Source organism: Cervus canadensis, chromosome 8, assembly GCF_019320065.1.
Source record: "Cervus canadensis isolate Bull #8, Minnesota chromosome 8, ASM1932006v1, whole genome shotgun sequence".
Classification (NCBI taxonomy): Eukaryota; Metazoa; Chordata; class Mammalia; order Artiodactyla; family Cervidae; genus Cervus; species Cervus canadensis.
This window is the reverse complement of record NC_057393.1, coordinates 27336982-27354207: the sequence shown is the minus strand read 5'-3', so window position 1 is coordinate 27354207 and position 17226 is coordinate 27336982. Positions and strand designations below refer to the sequence as shown.

General features: G+C 45.2%; 1 pseudogene; it reads right to left on the bottom strand.

Annotated features, from left to right (window-relative positions):
• Positions 1 to 15937: 15937 nt before the first annotated feature.
• On the bottom strand, positions 15938 to 16721 carry LOC122446770 (annotated as a pseudogene).
• Between the last annotated feature and the right edge of the window lie 505 nt (positions 16722 to 17226).

Genomic DNA, 17226 nt, shown 5'->3' with positions numbered 1-17226 from the left:
AGGGGAGGGGCTAGGTAAGGGCACAGACAGCTAGTCCCTGTCCCTTGCTCACTGTCCATCAACATCTCCAGAGTGGGCCAGAAGCAAATGATATCTGGGTCAGGAATCACGGCTTGGGACTCTCTGTGTGATGAAATCACAATCAACAGACAGCTATCCAGTTTTATCAGCTGAGGAAAGTGAGGCCTCCTAGGGTCAGGCTTGAATAAAGTCACAGAGATAGTGTTGGCCTGAATCCAGTTCTCTCCATTCCTTGTTTGCTGCTTTTGCCAGAGGGAGTGGAACCCTTGGGTTGACAGCAGGGGCCCTAGAGTCAGATGGGTTTAGGCTCAAATTCTAGCTTCTACGCCTTACAGCTATATGACTCAAAATGTTTTAGTATGTTAAAGTATGCATAGCATAAAGTTTACCACTTTGAGTGTACAATTCAGTAGCATTGAGTATACTTCATAGTGTTGTACTGCCATCTTCACTCTCTACTTCCAGAACTGTTTTCATAACCCCAAAGAGAACGTATACCCAGGAAGCAATAACTCCCGCTCCTCATTCCCCCCAGTCCCTGGTAACCTCTAATCTGTCTCTGTGAATATGCCTGTTTCACATAAGTGGAATCTTATAACATTTGGTCTTTTGTTACTGGCTTGTTTCACTAGGCATAATGTTTTCAAGGTTCATCTACTCTGTAGCATACGTCAGGACTTCATTCATTTTCTAAATATTCGTTTATTTGGTTGTGCTGGGAGTTAATTGCAGTCCTCAAGATCTTCAATCTTCATTGCAGCACGTGGGTTCTAGTTCCCTGGCCAGGGATTGAACCTGAGTCGCCTGCATTAGAAGTGTAGAATCTTAGCCACCAGACTACAAGGGAAGTCCCCTTCATTCCTTTTTATGATTGAACACCATTCTGTTAAGTGGGTATACCACCTTTTGTTTGTTCATTCATCAGTTGATGGACACTTCGATAGTTTCCACTTTTGGCTACTGTGAATAATGCTGCTATGGACATGGGTGTACATGTCCATAGCATGTACATAGTATCTATTTGGGTCCCTGCTTTCAGTTTTGGAGAGGTAGATACCTAGAAGTGGAATCGCTGGGTCATATAGTAGTTTTATGGCTACTTACCTGTTTTAAATTTCAGTTTCCTCCTCTATAATGGGAATAACAGTGGAATATATTTCTTTTTTAAAGTTTAATGTTTATTTATTATTTTTTAATTGGTTAATTAACCATTGGCTTCCAAGACCTTAACTTTTCAAAAGCCCTTTTTTCCCAGCGTTAGTGTGGATGATGCTCTTGCAGGATGCCTTTCCTTTTGGGTCTTAGACAGGTAATAGAATGGGTGGTTGGGGATTGGGTTCGGAAAGGGAAGAGGGTGGGAGCTTACTTATCGCACTAGTGCTTTGGGTGGAGGGAGCCTTTTAGAAAATGTCTCACAGTTACAGCAGGCCAGCTCCCTTACAGAATTTTCCAGGCTTTTCTGCCTGCTTTCCAGTTGCTCCTTACCCCCCCGGCCACTGGGTTCTTAACCCCTCTGTATCCCTGAGATCTTGCTTGGGTATCTCTTCTGATTTTTCATTAGACACCGTAAAACCATTGCCAAAGCCTTAGTGAGGAAACAGTTGAGGGGTGAGGCTGGGAGGGGAGAGGGTTCTCCATAATTGGGTTAGTTAGCAGAGATTTCTTCACAGTTCTCTGCTTCTGAAGAGATTCTGAGTTGGGGTGGGAGCCTTCTTTTCAAGGGAAGGGCTCCTTTTAGAGACTTTCTCCTTTTAAGCCTGTGGTCAGGGCTGTGAGTCTGAGGGACGTCCTGAATGTCTCAGAGGGGTGGGGGTGGGACTGACCACATTTTGGTCTTCCTGATCGAGTTTTCAAAGCCAGCAGACCCCTGTGGCAGACACTTGATTACTTTGCGAGCTGCCGTTTGAAGTAGGGGCACTTGAATTATAGCCGGTAACCTAGTGTGGAATGAGAAAACAGTAGCGACCAACTGCGGTCTTCTGAGAACACAGCTGTTGCCAACTATTTGTTCCAGGGCTTCTGAGATCAGGCCACCCCTGCCCCCTCTTTGGTCTGAGAGGCATGTCTGTATCGGAATGTGTAGCTGTAATCAGCAGTGGCTGTAAGTAGGGACAGACGCACACCCTCCTGCTGCCTGTTCCTGGGTGAGAAAAAGCCACAGATGTGATCAAACCAGAAGTCTTAGAAAAGAAGTATATTTGCTGCTAGGGACTGCTGGTTTAACGTCACTCTTAGAAAAGGGCTCGAGTGTCCCTTGGGTGGCCTGAAATTCTTCTAAAAGTGAGCTTTTCTGAAAAGCTCCATGCGTTCTATTAGTGCTTTTGTTAATGGTCAGAGTTCCTTTGATGCAGAGGTAGGCAGAGAGAGTGGGGACCCTATTGGAGCACCTCCTCTGTCCCTCAAGAAAGGCTGTCCTTTTGACTTGTGGGCAGAGTAAGCCCTGGCGAGGATTTTGAGCAGTGTTGGAAATAGGAAGCATCTCCTGCTATGTCAGCAGGTGGGGAATAGCAGCTGGAAACTGCCTGATACAGTGGAAAGAGTAGGACTGGGGAGCCAGAAAGACCTGCCTCTGTATCTTGACTCCCCCTCAGGGTCTCAGAGGCTGCATAACTGCTCTGAACCTCGTCTTGAAAATAATAAAACCTACTGGAAGAGTTATTGGGAGAATTTGACGAAAGAATGTATTTAAAACACTAGCACTCTGGCTGACTGAGAATAGACATTTAGTAAAAACATAAAGAAACAAGAAGCTAGAGGACTGGTTTCTAGACAGAGGTGGAGGATCTAATGGCAGGAGCTCTTGCCCTGGGATTTGGACATTGTTTGTTGACTGAGACTTGGGAGGCCATTGCTTACTGTAATCCGTACTGTAGTGATGACTGTAATCCGTGCTCAATCCAGTAACCTCTGCAGTTAAGTGAGAGGATGCAGCGCTGGGTGGCATGGCATGAAGGGCTGGGTTGGTTGTGGGGAACATCTCAGAGGCTGCCCGGCAGGGATGAATCTACGTTCTTGTTTCTGAATGGGTTCCTGGTAGAGGGCTGGACTTGAGGACCTCATGAGGCCCTTTCTATCCCAGCCTTCTGTGATTCAAACTTTGCCTGTGAGAACCCTGAGTATCTTTGGTAACATAATTTTGTATATTTCCAGTGTTTCTGTGTCTAACAGTGAAGCTGTGTTCTTTATTGGACCTATGTAAAAGCGAGCCTTCTAAAAATTACTTGGTGATAATTATATTTTTAAGAAAATGACACAAAACATATATGCTGTGAGTCTTTATTATACTTTATATATATATATACACATACACACACACACACAGATATATCTATGCTTTCATATATTATTTCCCTCTTAATACACGTAACACACCTATCTTATGTGGATTGCGATTCTGTTTCTCTGGTAGTGTGTGCTGAGCCTTACAGAAGGTAAGCCACTTGTCCAAGGTTGATCAGCTAGCTAGGGAAACCGTTATTAACATTTATTGTTTTTGGTTTTTTATTTTGCTCGTTTGGTTGATTTGTTTTGTTGTAAAATTTTTAAACCCAGGCATTCTGATTCCAAAGCCTGGTGTTTTCCTTGCTATGTACTGGTGTCTATAAAAGTGGAATTGGATTAATGCATTGCTCCTGCCGGGGCATATTTTCTGAAGTTTATCTAGGTGGCCCAGGTACCAGATGAGACACGTGTCTCTGAGTGCCCTTTTGATTTCACTCTGTGGAAGATTATCAGGCGCATTGCATCTACTGAATAATGCCACTGCACTTAATGAACGTGGACCTGGCACAAAGGATAAATAAAGCACCGTGCTTACTTCCTAGAAATCACACTCTAATGCAGTAGTTCTCAAATGCATAAAAATCACCTAGGAGTGGGGTGATTAGAATATAGATTCAGTAGGTGTGGGGCCAGGGCCCAGGAATCTTCATTTCTATTAAGTTCCCCAGGTAATTCAGACCTGGTAATATCTAGCCACACTTGGAGATTTTCCGCCTCAACTTGGCCCACATGCCTCACCCCCTTCCCTGCACTTGAGTAGCTTGGATATAACTATAAGACAGTGTGCTAAGCCTGAACCAGAGGATCCCCAGTGACTAGGACAGCAGAGGGTGGAAATAATCAGGCTTGGGGAGCGGGATGGGCATGGGAGGCTTTCCTGAGAAGGTGCTACTTGATCTGAGCTCGAAGGATGAGTAAGAGTTTACCAGACATATGAGCTGGGGAATGAGCATTCCAGACAGATCAGGTCGGGAGTGTTGTTTTTGTCTTCTCTTGTAGATGATAAGACATTGTCTTCCATGAGTCTGGTTATTAAGTCTGCTTGAGATAAGACAAAGATCTTGCTTCAGCAAGTATTGGTGTCCTTTATGACACAGAGAAGGAAGGAAAGCATGAGGGGCCTCAATCCAATAATGAGTGTGGCATGAATTCAGTGTCTATAAAGGGCAGCTAGGCCTTGTTGTTGTTTAGTTGCTAAGTTTCATCCTGCACCTCTGACTCTTTTGCAGTCCTCATGGACTGTAGCCCACTAGGCTCCTCTATCCATGGGATTTCCCAGGTGGGAATACTGGAGTGGGTAGCCATTCCCTTCTCCAGGGCAATCTTCCCAATCCAGGGATTGAACCCATGTCTCCGCATTGGCAAGCGGATTCTTTACCACTGAGCCACCAGGGAAGCCTTAGGCTGAGTTAGTTCTTCCAGTTAAGGGACAGTTAAGACAACCCCCTGGAAGTTACAGGGTTGACTAGAGAATAGTATTTTTGTGCTTATTGGGGCTGAAGTTCTGAAGAGAATCACCTGCTGTACTTCTGGGCTATGGCACCACATGGAACATTTTAGGTATAACATGTAGTTGAGCATGCCATCCCTTCTTTATCTGGCAAGATCAGAAAATGAGTTTTCTGGTTACGGGGGAATCTATCCTGTCCACCTAGCAGATGGATTACTGATTTTCAAAGAACAAGATTACAACAGAATGTTCTTGGTCTGCTGATTTGAATGAATTCTATTTCATGTTTAATTCAGAAGGTATTGATTTTATAATGCTGGAAATTCTTGTGACCAACATCTCTATCTGAAAAGCATTGAGAACCTGTTCCACTCAAAGCATATCGTGGATACAGAGGGGTAAAAAGTTTATCCCCGTCCTCACAGGTAGGGGGCGTAGAACAAGGTCACAGATGATGGACCTTTAGGCAGGTGGCGGTGAGTGACAGTAGGAGTGGAGTGGTACAGTTCAGAGGTGTGGAAAGGTGGCTTTTGCAGGTGGTCCTTTGCACAGTCCAGTGGTCTCAGTTGTTGCACAGTAGGTGTGTGGAAGGACCAGTGTGAGTTCTAATTGCTAGAATGCAGCCTAGATCCATCAGGACAATAATTTATATTCTGCACCTCGAATGTTGCCTTTCTCTAGGATCATTGTCCCCTGAGATGTCCTCAATGATGAAGTGTGATGATCCCTGGTACTGAAAGAAGACATCCCCAGTGAAGCTGCAGTGGGTCTGGGGCCCGTTCAAGCATGGGGCCCTGCCCAGGTTGGAATGTATGCGGTAGAGGCACAGGGGGTGTTTACTGTTTTTGTTTTTTTTTTTAAGATTCATCTGTTTATTAGCCACACTGGGTCTTCGTTGCTGCACAGGCTCTCTCCAGTGGGGCTGAGCCTGGGCTACTCTTCGTTGTGGTGCATGGGCTTTCTAGAGCACAGGCTCAGTAGTTGTGGCGCAGGGACTTAGCTTCCCTGCATCATGTGAGATCTTCCTGGAACAGGGATCAGACCCATGTCTCCTGCACTGGCAGGTGGATTCTTAACCACTAAACCACCAGGGAAGTTTTGTGTTAGGCCCTTGTGTGGCCTGATGCTGAATATGACAGAGTAGCCAGAGTGTTGAACCCTGGTTACGCCCTGGACACTGTCAGAAATCTTTGGGACTCCCAAGGACAGCACTGAAATGTTGTGATGGAGCCGCAAGTGGGGAGGGCATGCCCAGGGAGAGGGCTGAGGGAATTTGCTAACTTCTAATTTAACCCCTACACTGCCGGGCATGATACTTTGATTATTTCATCATGACAGCCCAGGAGGTAGGAGTTCTTATCTCCTTTCTCCTATGAGGCAACTGAAACTAATAAGTTAACTCTTTGAGATCACAGAGCTCCAGTGTGGCAGTGGTAACTCTGGAGGCACATGTCTTCAGTGTTGTCCTGCTCTTGCATGTCATAGGGAGCGTTTCTGCACCAAATCTGCTGCCAGACCGCCTCCCCACCGCCCTGTTCCTTGTCTGGGTTGAGTGTCCCAGTCACCATTACCCTCCTGTGTGGGCTTCTTTATCCTTGATACCAGGTTTAGGACATAGTAAGTGAGACTCTGCTGGAAGGGGACTGGCTTTATATGATGCAGCAGACACCAGGGCAGCACTCGTTTGTACTACCAGAGGTGGAAGCTAAAACTCGTAATGGAACTGATTGTAAAAATCTGTGAATACTACAAGCGAGAACTCCGTAGAACACCTCAGTTCCCTACTGTCACCTAACAGAAAGGGTGTTTCTCATCCAAGCCTTTCACGTGACTTTATAAAACACCCCCACCCCCCAACCATCTCTGTTGCAAGAAGGTGCTGTTTTAGAGGAATGTGCTTGCTTTTTATCACATTCCTGTTATCAAAGCAAAGAGAAACCCGCAGACTGGACAGTAACTCAGTGGAAAAGAAGACTGTATCTGCTGATTTTGACAGTGTTATCCAGAGTGGGGCCAAAGAAAACATTCACTGCCTCCAGTAATATCCCTGAGTTTGATCCACCCCCTCCCACCCCTTTTCCTTGAAGAGGTAAATTTTAGTCCAGGAAAAGAGTAATATGGGACTACTTGGGGCAAATAAAAACCAAACTGCTATGAAATTTCTTTCCCCTCCCTGACTCCCCAACACCTGGATGACAGTTCCTCCTTGGCACTAACTTTGATTCTGTTTGTGGATGTGTGGCGATGGTGAGCTGAAACAGTCCTGCAAATTTGACCTGGTTTAGCCATTTCTGTTCTTGCTTTGTAGCCGTTGCCCCTCTGGGAACGGCTCAACTGGACTTGAGCTGGACCTACCTCAGGAGAGGCGTCTGTTGCCGAAAATGGAGATTCAATCTGAAGTCACTTGCTTGACCTGTCTTGTTCTTGTAACAGAAAGAGATAGGAGGGGCAGTGGTAGAAAATACACATCTCAGGAGAGAGGGAGACAGGCCTTGAAGACCAGCGGCTGGAGTGTGACACAGTGACTTCTTTTCCTGCAAGTGGTGAATTGTTTGCTGGGACTGAGTTGCAAAGAATATGTTGGTTCCCTTGGGCATTGCATCAAGGGGTTCAAAGTATTCTTTATTGTTTGGTTCTCTTGCTTAACACACATGTTCTCAGGAGCTTCTACTGAACTGTGACGGATGGTCTCGTTCTTCATTTCAATTATTGCACAGCTTATCCTATGGTTTTCTTCAAGATTTGGAAATCCTTGGGTCCCTGCAGGCAGTGGTGTGAATACCTATGGCCTCCCACTCCTTGGGGTGTGGTTCTGGAGTGTGTTGAGGAAGCCTTGGATAGGCTGGAATGGGCTGCCAGCAAAAATAGAACGTGTAATCATTTACCTGTCTTGGGAGTTAGATTCATGGTTGATAGGCCAGGATCAGATTGTGCTTGGTTATGTAAGCCCAGAGAGCCGTGGGTTGGTCTCATCATGTGAAATTATGTTGCCACAATCCTGGCCTAACCCTTGGAGGATCCCTTTGTGCTGCTGCTTGTACAGAGTAGGTAAGAGGCATGGGGAGCATGGGGGAGGAACAGCCCGTGGGGATACTGCATCGTCAAGTCACCAGGATGAGTACTTTCTGAAGGTTTTTGTGGGTCTAATCCCTTGCTGGATTGTGAGATTTGCACTTGTGAGATTGACTTCATCCTTCTCTTAGGAAATTTACAGAGTGGTTGGGGAGCCCAAAGGACAATCAGGTGACAAAGACTGGATGAAACATGATTCTGCACTGAGTTGTGTGGTTCAGTTTGGCTGGAATGGTGGTTCTAAACTGAGGGCAATTTCCCCCCCTCCCCTTGGGACTTTTAGCAATGTTTAGACATTGTTGATTGTCACAACAAGCAGCCCGTGGTGGAATGGGGTGTCGATGCTGGCATCTAGTGAATAGTGTCCAGGGATGCTACTTAACATCCTATAATGCACAGGAGGGTCCCTGTAGCAAAGAATTCAGTTCAGTTCAGTTTAGTCACTCAGTCATGTCTGACTCTTTGCAACCCCATGAGCGGCAGCACGCCAGGCCTCCCTGTCCAGCATCAACTCCCGGAGCTCACCCAAACTCATGTCCATTGTGTCTGTGATGCCATCCCACCATCTCATCCTCTGTCATCCCTGAATTATCTGACTCCAGATGTCAGTACAGCTGTCCCTCAGTATTCACAAGAGTTTGGTTCCAGAAGCCCTGCAGATAAGCAAAATCTGAGGCTGCTCAAGTCCTCCATGTAAAATAACTGTGTACCCTTGGCTTTCAGCATATGTAGGTTCTGCATGTGTGGATTCAGCTGGTCTGGGATTGATCCTGCGGGTACCAAGGGCTGATGAGCCAAGGTGGAGACAGGATGGGCGGAAAAGGACTGCTGCATAGTGCCTGGCACTCTGCGCAGGAGGCAGTCAAGCCACAGGCCTCAGGGCGGGTGAACTGAGATGTCTTAACAAAGAGGAAGGAAATAGGGGTACTTTTTCCTGCTGCTTTCTAAGCAATATGCGTTATCTGCCCAGAAGTTTAGAATCTTATCATCTTGGTTGCCCCAATCAGCAGAAACTATGCCTTCTCAAGGACAGGTTTAGAGTTCATTTTTTATGGCCAGTAGATAAGATCAAACCCTTTTGGAACTGATATTTTATCTCTGAAAAATCTGTACAACCACCCCCAGAAGGGTAGAATCTCAGAATTGCCCAAATATCAATAACTTTATATGGGTTAAAGAACAATTGTTTAGTCACTCAGTCATGTCCAACTGTTGTGACCGCACACAGATATATATATGCTTTCATATATTATTTCCCTCTTAATACACGTAACACACCTATCTTATGTGGATTGTGATTCTGTTTCTCTGGTAGTGTGTGCTGAGCCTTACAGAAGGTAAACCACTTGTCCAAGGTTGATCAGCTAGCTAGGGAAATGGTTATTAACATTTATTTGTTTTTGGTTTTTTATTTTGCTCGTTTGGTTGATTTGTTTTGTTGTAAAATTTTTAAACCCAGGCATTCTGATTCCAAAGCCTGGTGTTTTCCTTGCTATGTACTGGTGTCTATAAAAGTGGAGTTGGATTAATGCATTGCTCCTGCCGGGGCATATTTTCTGAAGTTTATCTAGGTGGCCCAGGTACCAGATGAGACACGTGTCTCTGAGTGCCCTTTTGATTTTACTCTGTGGAAGATTATCAGGCGCATTGCATCTACTGAATAATGCCACTGCACTTAATGAAAGTGGACCTGGCACAAAGGATAAATAAAGCACCGTGCTTACTTCCTAGAAATCACACTCTAATGCAGTAGTTCTCAAATGCATAAAAATCACCTAGGAGTGGGGTGATTAGAATATAGATTCAGTAGGTGTGGGGCCAGGGCCCAGGAATCTTCATTTCTATTAAGTTCCCCAGGTAATTCAGACCTGGTAATATCTAGCCACACTTGGAGATTTTCCGCCTCAACTTGGCCCACATGCCTCACCCCCTTCCCTGCACTTGAGTAGCTTGGATATAACTATAAGACAGTGTGCTAAGCCTGAACCAGAGGATCCCCAGTGACTAGGACAGCAGAGGGTGGAAATAATCAGGCTTGGGGAGCGGGATGGGCATGGGAGGCTTTCCTGAGAAGGTGCTACTTGATCTGAGTCTCGAAGGATGAGTAAGAGTTTACCAGACATATGAGCTGGGGAATGAGCATTCCAGACAGATCAGGTCGGGAGTGTTGTTTTTGTCTTCTCTTGCAGATGAGAAGACACTGTCATCCATGAGTCTGGGTATTAGGTGTGCCTGAGATAAGACAAAGATCTTGCTTCAGCAAGTATTGGTGTCCTTTATGACACAGAGAAGGAAGGAAAGCATGAGGGGCCTCAATCCAATAATGAGTGTGGCATGAATTCAGTGTCTATAAAGGGCAGCTAGGCCTTGTTGTTGTTTAGTTGCTAAGTTTCATCCTGCACCTCTGACTCTTTTGCAGTCCTCATGGACTGTAGCCCACTAGGCTCCTCTATCCATGGGATTTCCCAGGTGCGAATACTGGAGTGGGTAGCCATTCCCTTCTCCAGGGCAATCTTCCCAACCCAGGGATTGAACCCATGTCTCCGCATTGGCAAGCGGATTCTTTACCACTGAGCCACCAGGGAAGCCTTAGGCTGTGTTAGTTCTTCCAGTTAAGGGACAGTTAAGACAACCCCCTGGAAGTTACAGGGTTGACTAGAGAATAGTATTTTTGTGCTTATTGGGGCTGAAGTTCTGAAGAGAATCACCTGCTGTACTTCTGGGCTATGGCACCACATGGAACATTTTAGGTATAACATGTAGTTGAGCATGCCATCCCTTCTTTACCTGGCAAGATCAGAAAATGAGTTTTCTGGTTACGGGGGAATCTATCCTGTATACCTAACAGATGGATTACTGATTTTCAAAGAACAAGATTACAACAGAATGTTCTTGGTCTGCTGATTTGAATGAATTCTATTTCATGTTTAATTCAGAAGGTATTGATTTTATAATGCTGGAAATTCTTGTGACCAACATCTCTATCTGAAAAGCATTGAGCACCTGTTCCACTCAAAGCATATCGTGGATACAGAGGGGTAAAAAGTTTATCCCCGTCCTCACAGGTAGGGGGCGTAGAACAAGGTCACAGATGATGGACCTTTAGGCAGGTGGCGGTGAGTGACAGTAGGAGTGGAGTGGTACAGTTCAGAGGTGTGGAAAGGTGGCTTTTGCAGGTGGTCCTTTGCACAGTCCAGTGGTCTCAGTTGTTGCACAGTAGGTGTGTGGAAGGACCAGTGTGAGTTCTAATTGCTAGAATGCAGCCTAGATCCATCAGGACAATAATTTATATTCTGCACCTCGAATGTTGCCTTTCTCTAGGATCATTGTCCCCTGAGATGTCCTCAATGATGAAGTGTGATGATCCCTGGTACTGAAAGAAGACATCCCCAGTGAAGCTGCAGTGGGTCTGGGGCCCGTTCAAGCATGGGGCCCTGCCCAGGTTGGAATGTATGCGGTAGAGGCACAGGGGGTGTTTACTGTTTTTGGTTTTTTTTTTAAGATTCATCTGTTTATTAGCCACACTGGGTCTTCGTTGCTGCACAGGCTCTCTCCAGTGGGGCTGAGCATGGGCTACTCTTCGTTGTGGTGCATGGGCTTTCTAGAGCACAGGCTCAGTAGTTGTGGCGCAGGGACTTAGCTTCCCTGCATCATGTGAGATCTTCCTGGAACAGGGATCAGAACCACGTCTCTTGCACTGGCAGGTGGATTCTTAACCACTAAACCACCAGGGAAGTTTTGTGTTAGGCCCTTGTGTGGCCTGATGCTGAATATGACAGAGTAGCCAGAGTGTTGAACCCTGGTTACACCCTGGACACTGTCAGAAATCTTCGGGACTCCCAAGGACAGCACTGAAAGTGGTGTGATGGAGCCGCAAGTGGGGAGGGCATGCCCAGGGAGAGGGCTGAGGGAATTTGCTAACTTCTAATTTAACCCCTATGCTGCCGGGCATGATACTTTGATTATTTCATCATGACAGCCCAGGAGGTAGGAGTTCTTATCTCCTTTCTCCTATGAGGCAACGAAACTAAGAAGTTAACTCTTTGAGATCACAGAGCTCCAGTGTGGCGGTGGTAACTCTGGAGGCGCATGTCTTCAGTGTTGTCCTGCTCTTGCATCTCATAGGGAGTGTTTCTGCACCAAATCTGCTGCCAGACCGCCTCCCCACCGCCCTGTTCCTTGTCTGGGTTGAGTGTCCCAGTCACCATTACCCTCCTGTGTGGGCTTCTTTATCCTTGATACCAGGTTTAGGACATAGTAAGTGAGACTCTGCTGGAAGGGGACTGGCTTTATATGATGCAGCAGACACCAGGGCAGCACTCGTTTGTACTACCAGAGGTGGAAGCTAAAACTCGTAATGGAACTGATTGTAAAAATCTGTGAATACTACAAGCGAGAACTCCGTAGAACACCTCAGTTCCCTACTGTCACCTAACAGAAAGGGTGTTTCTCATCCAAGCCTTTCACGTGACTTTATAAAACACCCCCACCCCCCAACCATCTCTGTTGCAAGAAGGTGCTGTTTTAGAGGAATGTGCTTGCTTTTTATCACATTCCTGTTATCAAAGCAAAGAGAAACCAGCAGACTGGACAGTAACTCAGTGGAAAAGAAGACTGTCTGCTGATTTTGACAGTGTTATCCAGAGTGGGGCCAAAGAAAACATTCACTGCCTCCAGTAATATCCCTGAGTTTGATCCACCCCCTCCCACCCCTTTTCCTTGAAGAGGTAAATTTTAGTCCAGGAAAAGAGTAATATGGGACTACTTGGGGCAAATAAAAACCAAACTGCTATGAAATTTCTTTCCCCTCCCTGACTCCCCAACACCTGGATGGCAGTTCCTCCTTGGCACTAACCTTGATTCTGTTTGTGGATGTGTGGCGATGGTGAGCTGAAACAGTCCTGCAAATTTGACCTGGTTTAGCCATTTCTGTTCTTGCTCTGTAGCCGTTGCCCCTCTGGGAACGGCTCAACTGGACTTGAGCTGGACCTACCTCAGGAGAGGCGTCTGTTGCCGAAAATGGAGATTCAATCTGAAGTCACTTGCTTGACCTGTCTTGTTCTTGTAACAGAAAGAGATAGGAGGGGCAGTGGTAGAAAATACACATCTCAGGAGAGAGGGAGACAGGCCTTGAAGACCAGCGGCTGGAGTGTGACACAGTGACTTCTTTTCCTGCAAGTGGTGAATTGTTTGCTGGGACTGAGTTGCAAAGAATATGTTGGTTCCCTTGGGCATTGCATCAAGGGGTTCAAAGTATTCTTTATTGTTTGGTTCTCTTGCTTAACACACATGTTCTCAGGAGCTTCTACTGAACTGTGACGGATGGTCTCGTTCTTCATTTCAATTATTGCACAGCTTATCCTATGGTTTTCTTCAAGATTTGGAAATCCTTGGGTCCCTGCAGGCAGTGGTGTGAATACCTATGGCCTCCCACTCCTTGGGGTGTGGTTCTGGAGTGTGTTGAGGAAGCCTTGGATAGGCTGGAATGGGCTGCCAGCAAAAATAGAACGTGTAATCATTTACCTGTCTTGGGAGTTAGATTCATGGTTGATAGGCCAGGATCAGATTGTGCTTGGTTATGTAAGCCCAGAGAGCCGTGGGTTGGTCTCATCATGTGAAATTATGTTGCCACAATCCTGGCCTAACCCTTGGAGGATCCCTTTGTGCTGCTGCTTGTACAGAGTAGGTAAGAGGCATGGGGAGCATGGGGGAGGAACAGCCCGTGGGGATACTGCATCGTCAAGTCACCAGGATGAGTACTTTCTGAAGGTTTTTGTGGGTCTAATCCCTTGCTGGATTGTGAGATTTGCACTTGTGAGATTGACTTCATCCTTCTCTTAGGAAATTTACAGAGTGGTTGGGGAGCCCAAAGGACAATCAGGTGACAAAGACTGGATGAAACACGATTCTGCACTGAGTTGTGTGGTTCAGTTTGGCTGGAATGGTGGTTCTGAACTGAGGGCAATTTCCCCCCCTCCCCTTGGGACTTTTAGCAATGTTTAGACATTGTTGATTGTCACAACAAGCAGCCCGTGGTGGAATGGGGTGTCGATGCTGGCATCTAGTGAATAGTGTCCAGGGATGCTACTTAACATCCTATAATGCACAGGAGGGTCCCTGTAGCAAAGAATTCAGTTCAGTTCAGTTTAGTCACTCAGTCATGTCTGACTCTTTGCAACCCCATGAGCGGCAGCATGCCAGGCCTCCCTGTCCAGCATCAACTCCCGGAGCTCACCCAAACTCATGTCCATTGTGTCTGTGATGCCATCCCACCATCTCATCCTCTGTCATCCCTGAATTATCTGACTCCAGATGTCAGTACAGCTGTCCCTCAGTATTCACAAGAGTTTGGTTCCAGAAGCCCTGCAGATAAGCAAAATCTGAGGCTGCTCAAGTCCTCCATGTAAAATAACTGTGTACCCTTGGCTTTCAGCATATGTAGGTTCTGCATGTGTGGATTCAGCTGGTCTGGGATTGATCCTGCGGGTACCAAGGGCTGATGAGCCAAGGTGGAGACAGGATGGGCGGAAAACGACTGCTGCATAGTGCCTGGCACTCTGCGCAGGAGGCAGTCACAAGCCACAGGCCTCAGGGCGGGTGAACTGAGATGTCTTAACAAAGAGGAAGGAAATAGGGGTACTTTTTCCTGCTGCTTTCTAAGCAATATGCGTTATCTGCCCAGAAGTTTAGAATCTTATCATCTTGGTTGCCCCAATCAGCAGAAACTATGCCTTCTCAAGGACAGGTTTAGAGTTCATTTTTTATGGCCAGTAGATAAGATCAAACCCTTTTGGAACTGATATTTTATCTCTGAAAAATCTGTACAACCACCCCCAGAAGGGTAGAATCTCAGAATTGCCCAAATATCAATAACTTTATACAGGTTAAGGAAGAATTGTTTTTTAGTCACTAAGTCATGTCTGACTGCTGTGACCCCACTAACTATAACCCACCAGTCTCCTCTGTCCATGTGATTTTCCAGGCAAGAATACTAGTATGGGTTGCCATTCCTTCTCCAGAAGATTTTCCCAGCCCAGGGATGGAACCTGAATCTCCTGCTTGACAGGCAGATTCTTTTTTTTTTTTTTTCAAAGCTTTTAAAATAGACATATTTAATGTACAGGATTGTATTCCAGGTAAACACAGGCTTCTTATACTGATGAATATTTAATTGCAAATATGAATACCCTAAATTACACTTCTATATAAAGGAGAAACTTCAAATTCTGTTCTTTAGGAAGACATGGAAAGCAAGTAATAACTTAAGAGAAGTTATTGCCATTTCTCCCCTTTCCATGGCTGATCTAGCATTTTACATGGGTTAGTTACAAAAGGAAATATTAGGTTCCATTGAATTTAAGTACAAGATACAGCTAAAATTTATCACTGAGAGTTTCTATGAGTGTGAATAAATAAGTTAATTAAATATTAGGTTCAAGGCAGATTCCAAAACTAACTGAAGTATGACCAAAAAAATGGTATATATACCTAATAGTCAGTTAATATAATCTTTGCAATTCAGTATGTTCCAGGCTTCCTTTTCTATGCCAGTGAGATGCTTCCTTTTTGTCCAATGTCTTCCATTGCTGGGCTCCAAGACATTAAACTCTTTAACATCATCAAGGATTTATCTTAGAAACAAACAACTTCTTTCTTCTTTCTAAAGGTCATGGTTGTTTTTTCTGCTACTTGCTTCTTTCAGCTAGTCATTAACTTCTTCGTGTGAGAAAAAAGTTACTGGGCAAGAACAAGCAGTCTGTGTTGGCTGTCCCACAGTGTGGTGACTGGTTAATAAAGAAGACACCCACTTAACCTTTGTGTCATTTCATTTTATCCAAAGAGTAAGACAAAAAGGTCAAGGTTACAAAGGACTCACGACCAAGGTACAACTTTTACAAATATCTTTGAACGGCCAAGGAAAGCTTTACTTCTTCAGTCATGCCCCCAAATGAGTTCTTAATGAACCAAGAATCCCTTCCCACCCATTACAGACCTCTAATCACAGATGCTTCAAAGATTAGTTCAATATAAAGCACAGATGCTTCAGGAGAGTGGACTAAAAAAGAGGAGGATGTGGAATATAAGAAAGTGTGAACAAACAAACCCTCCCCAAAATATAGTGTTCACTAGGATTAAGGATATCATCGATATAAATCCCGTACCAGTCCACCTTGAGAAACTCCTTTTTCTATTGAGAAATCAAGATATTTTCAATCGTTTGCTTTCCTTTTCCACATTCTCTCTGATACTCTGGAGTTTTCTGGAGTTCTGGATCAGGAACACCAAGCCCTCCCTAAAATCACTAGCCCCATGGTCTCTGCCAACATTTTCAAGTTCATCAAACAAAGACAATGTCTGTTTGAGTTTGGCCTGAACGTTTTTTTGCTCTTCTAATTCTGCAAGAAGGGCCTGCTTAGTGCACAATTCAGTCTTATACTTCTCCTGTAACTGTTCAATTTCTTTTTGGAGAAGGTGGAATTCTTTCTCACTGTAAGAATGTGTCTGCTGAGATTTATCTTCTGGAAGCAAGACATTTGGGGGAATCCGCAAAATCAACTGTAAGAAGAGCTGCTCCATTTTGCCAAAAAGGTTATCAAAACGTCCTTTCATGAAGCAAAGAAACTCTTCTGTGCACTTGCGAATCTGCTGCACTAATCGCACAGTCTGGGATGCCATCCAGCTTCTTTAGAATAACCTGTTCAACAGCCTGCATCACCTCAAACAGGTAGTCTTGAAAGGCAATGTAAATCCTAAGCATGCAAGTCTGCGGTGTGAAGCCAAAGAACTGGGCCTCATAGGCCATTGGATCAACAGATATCTTGGTGGGTTTTTTTTTTTTGTTTTGCTTTGTTAATTTTGATTGTGAACAACCCAAGCGACTATGAGAGTGATGAATTCAACAGGCAGATTCTTTACCTTTGAGCCTCCTGGGAAGCCCTAAAGAACAATTAGGCTACGCTTATTTTAATAACAATCCATATTTCAAGCTGGATGCCTACTGCTGTGGTCCTTGTTGTTGTTCAGTCACTCAGTTGTGTCCAACAGTTTGTGAATCCATGGACTGCAGCACGCCAGGCTTCCCTGTCCTTCACCCTCTGCTGAAGTTTGCTCAGACTCATATCCAGTGTCGGTGATGCCATCCAAACATCTCATCCTCTGTTGTCCTCTTCTCCTCCTGTCTTCTATCTTTCCCAGCACCAGGGTCTTTTCCAATGAGTCGGCTCTTCGCATCAGATGGCCAAAGTATTGGAGCTTCAGCTTCAGTATCAGTCCTTCCAATGAATATTCAGGATTGATTTCCTTAGGATTGACTGGTTGGATCTCCTTGCAGTCCAAGGGACTCTCAAGAGTCTCCTCCATATCACAGTTCGAAGGCATCAATTCTTCAGCACTCAGCCTTT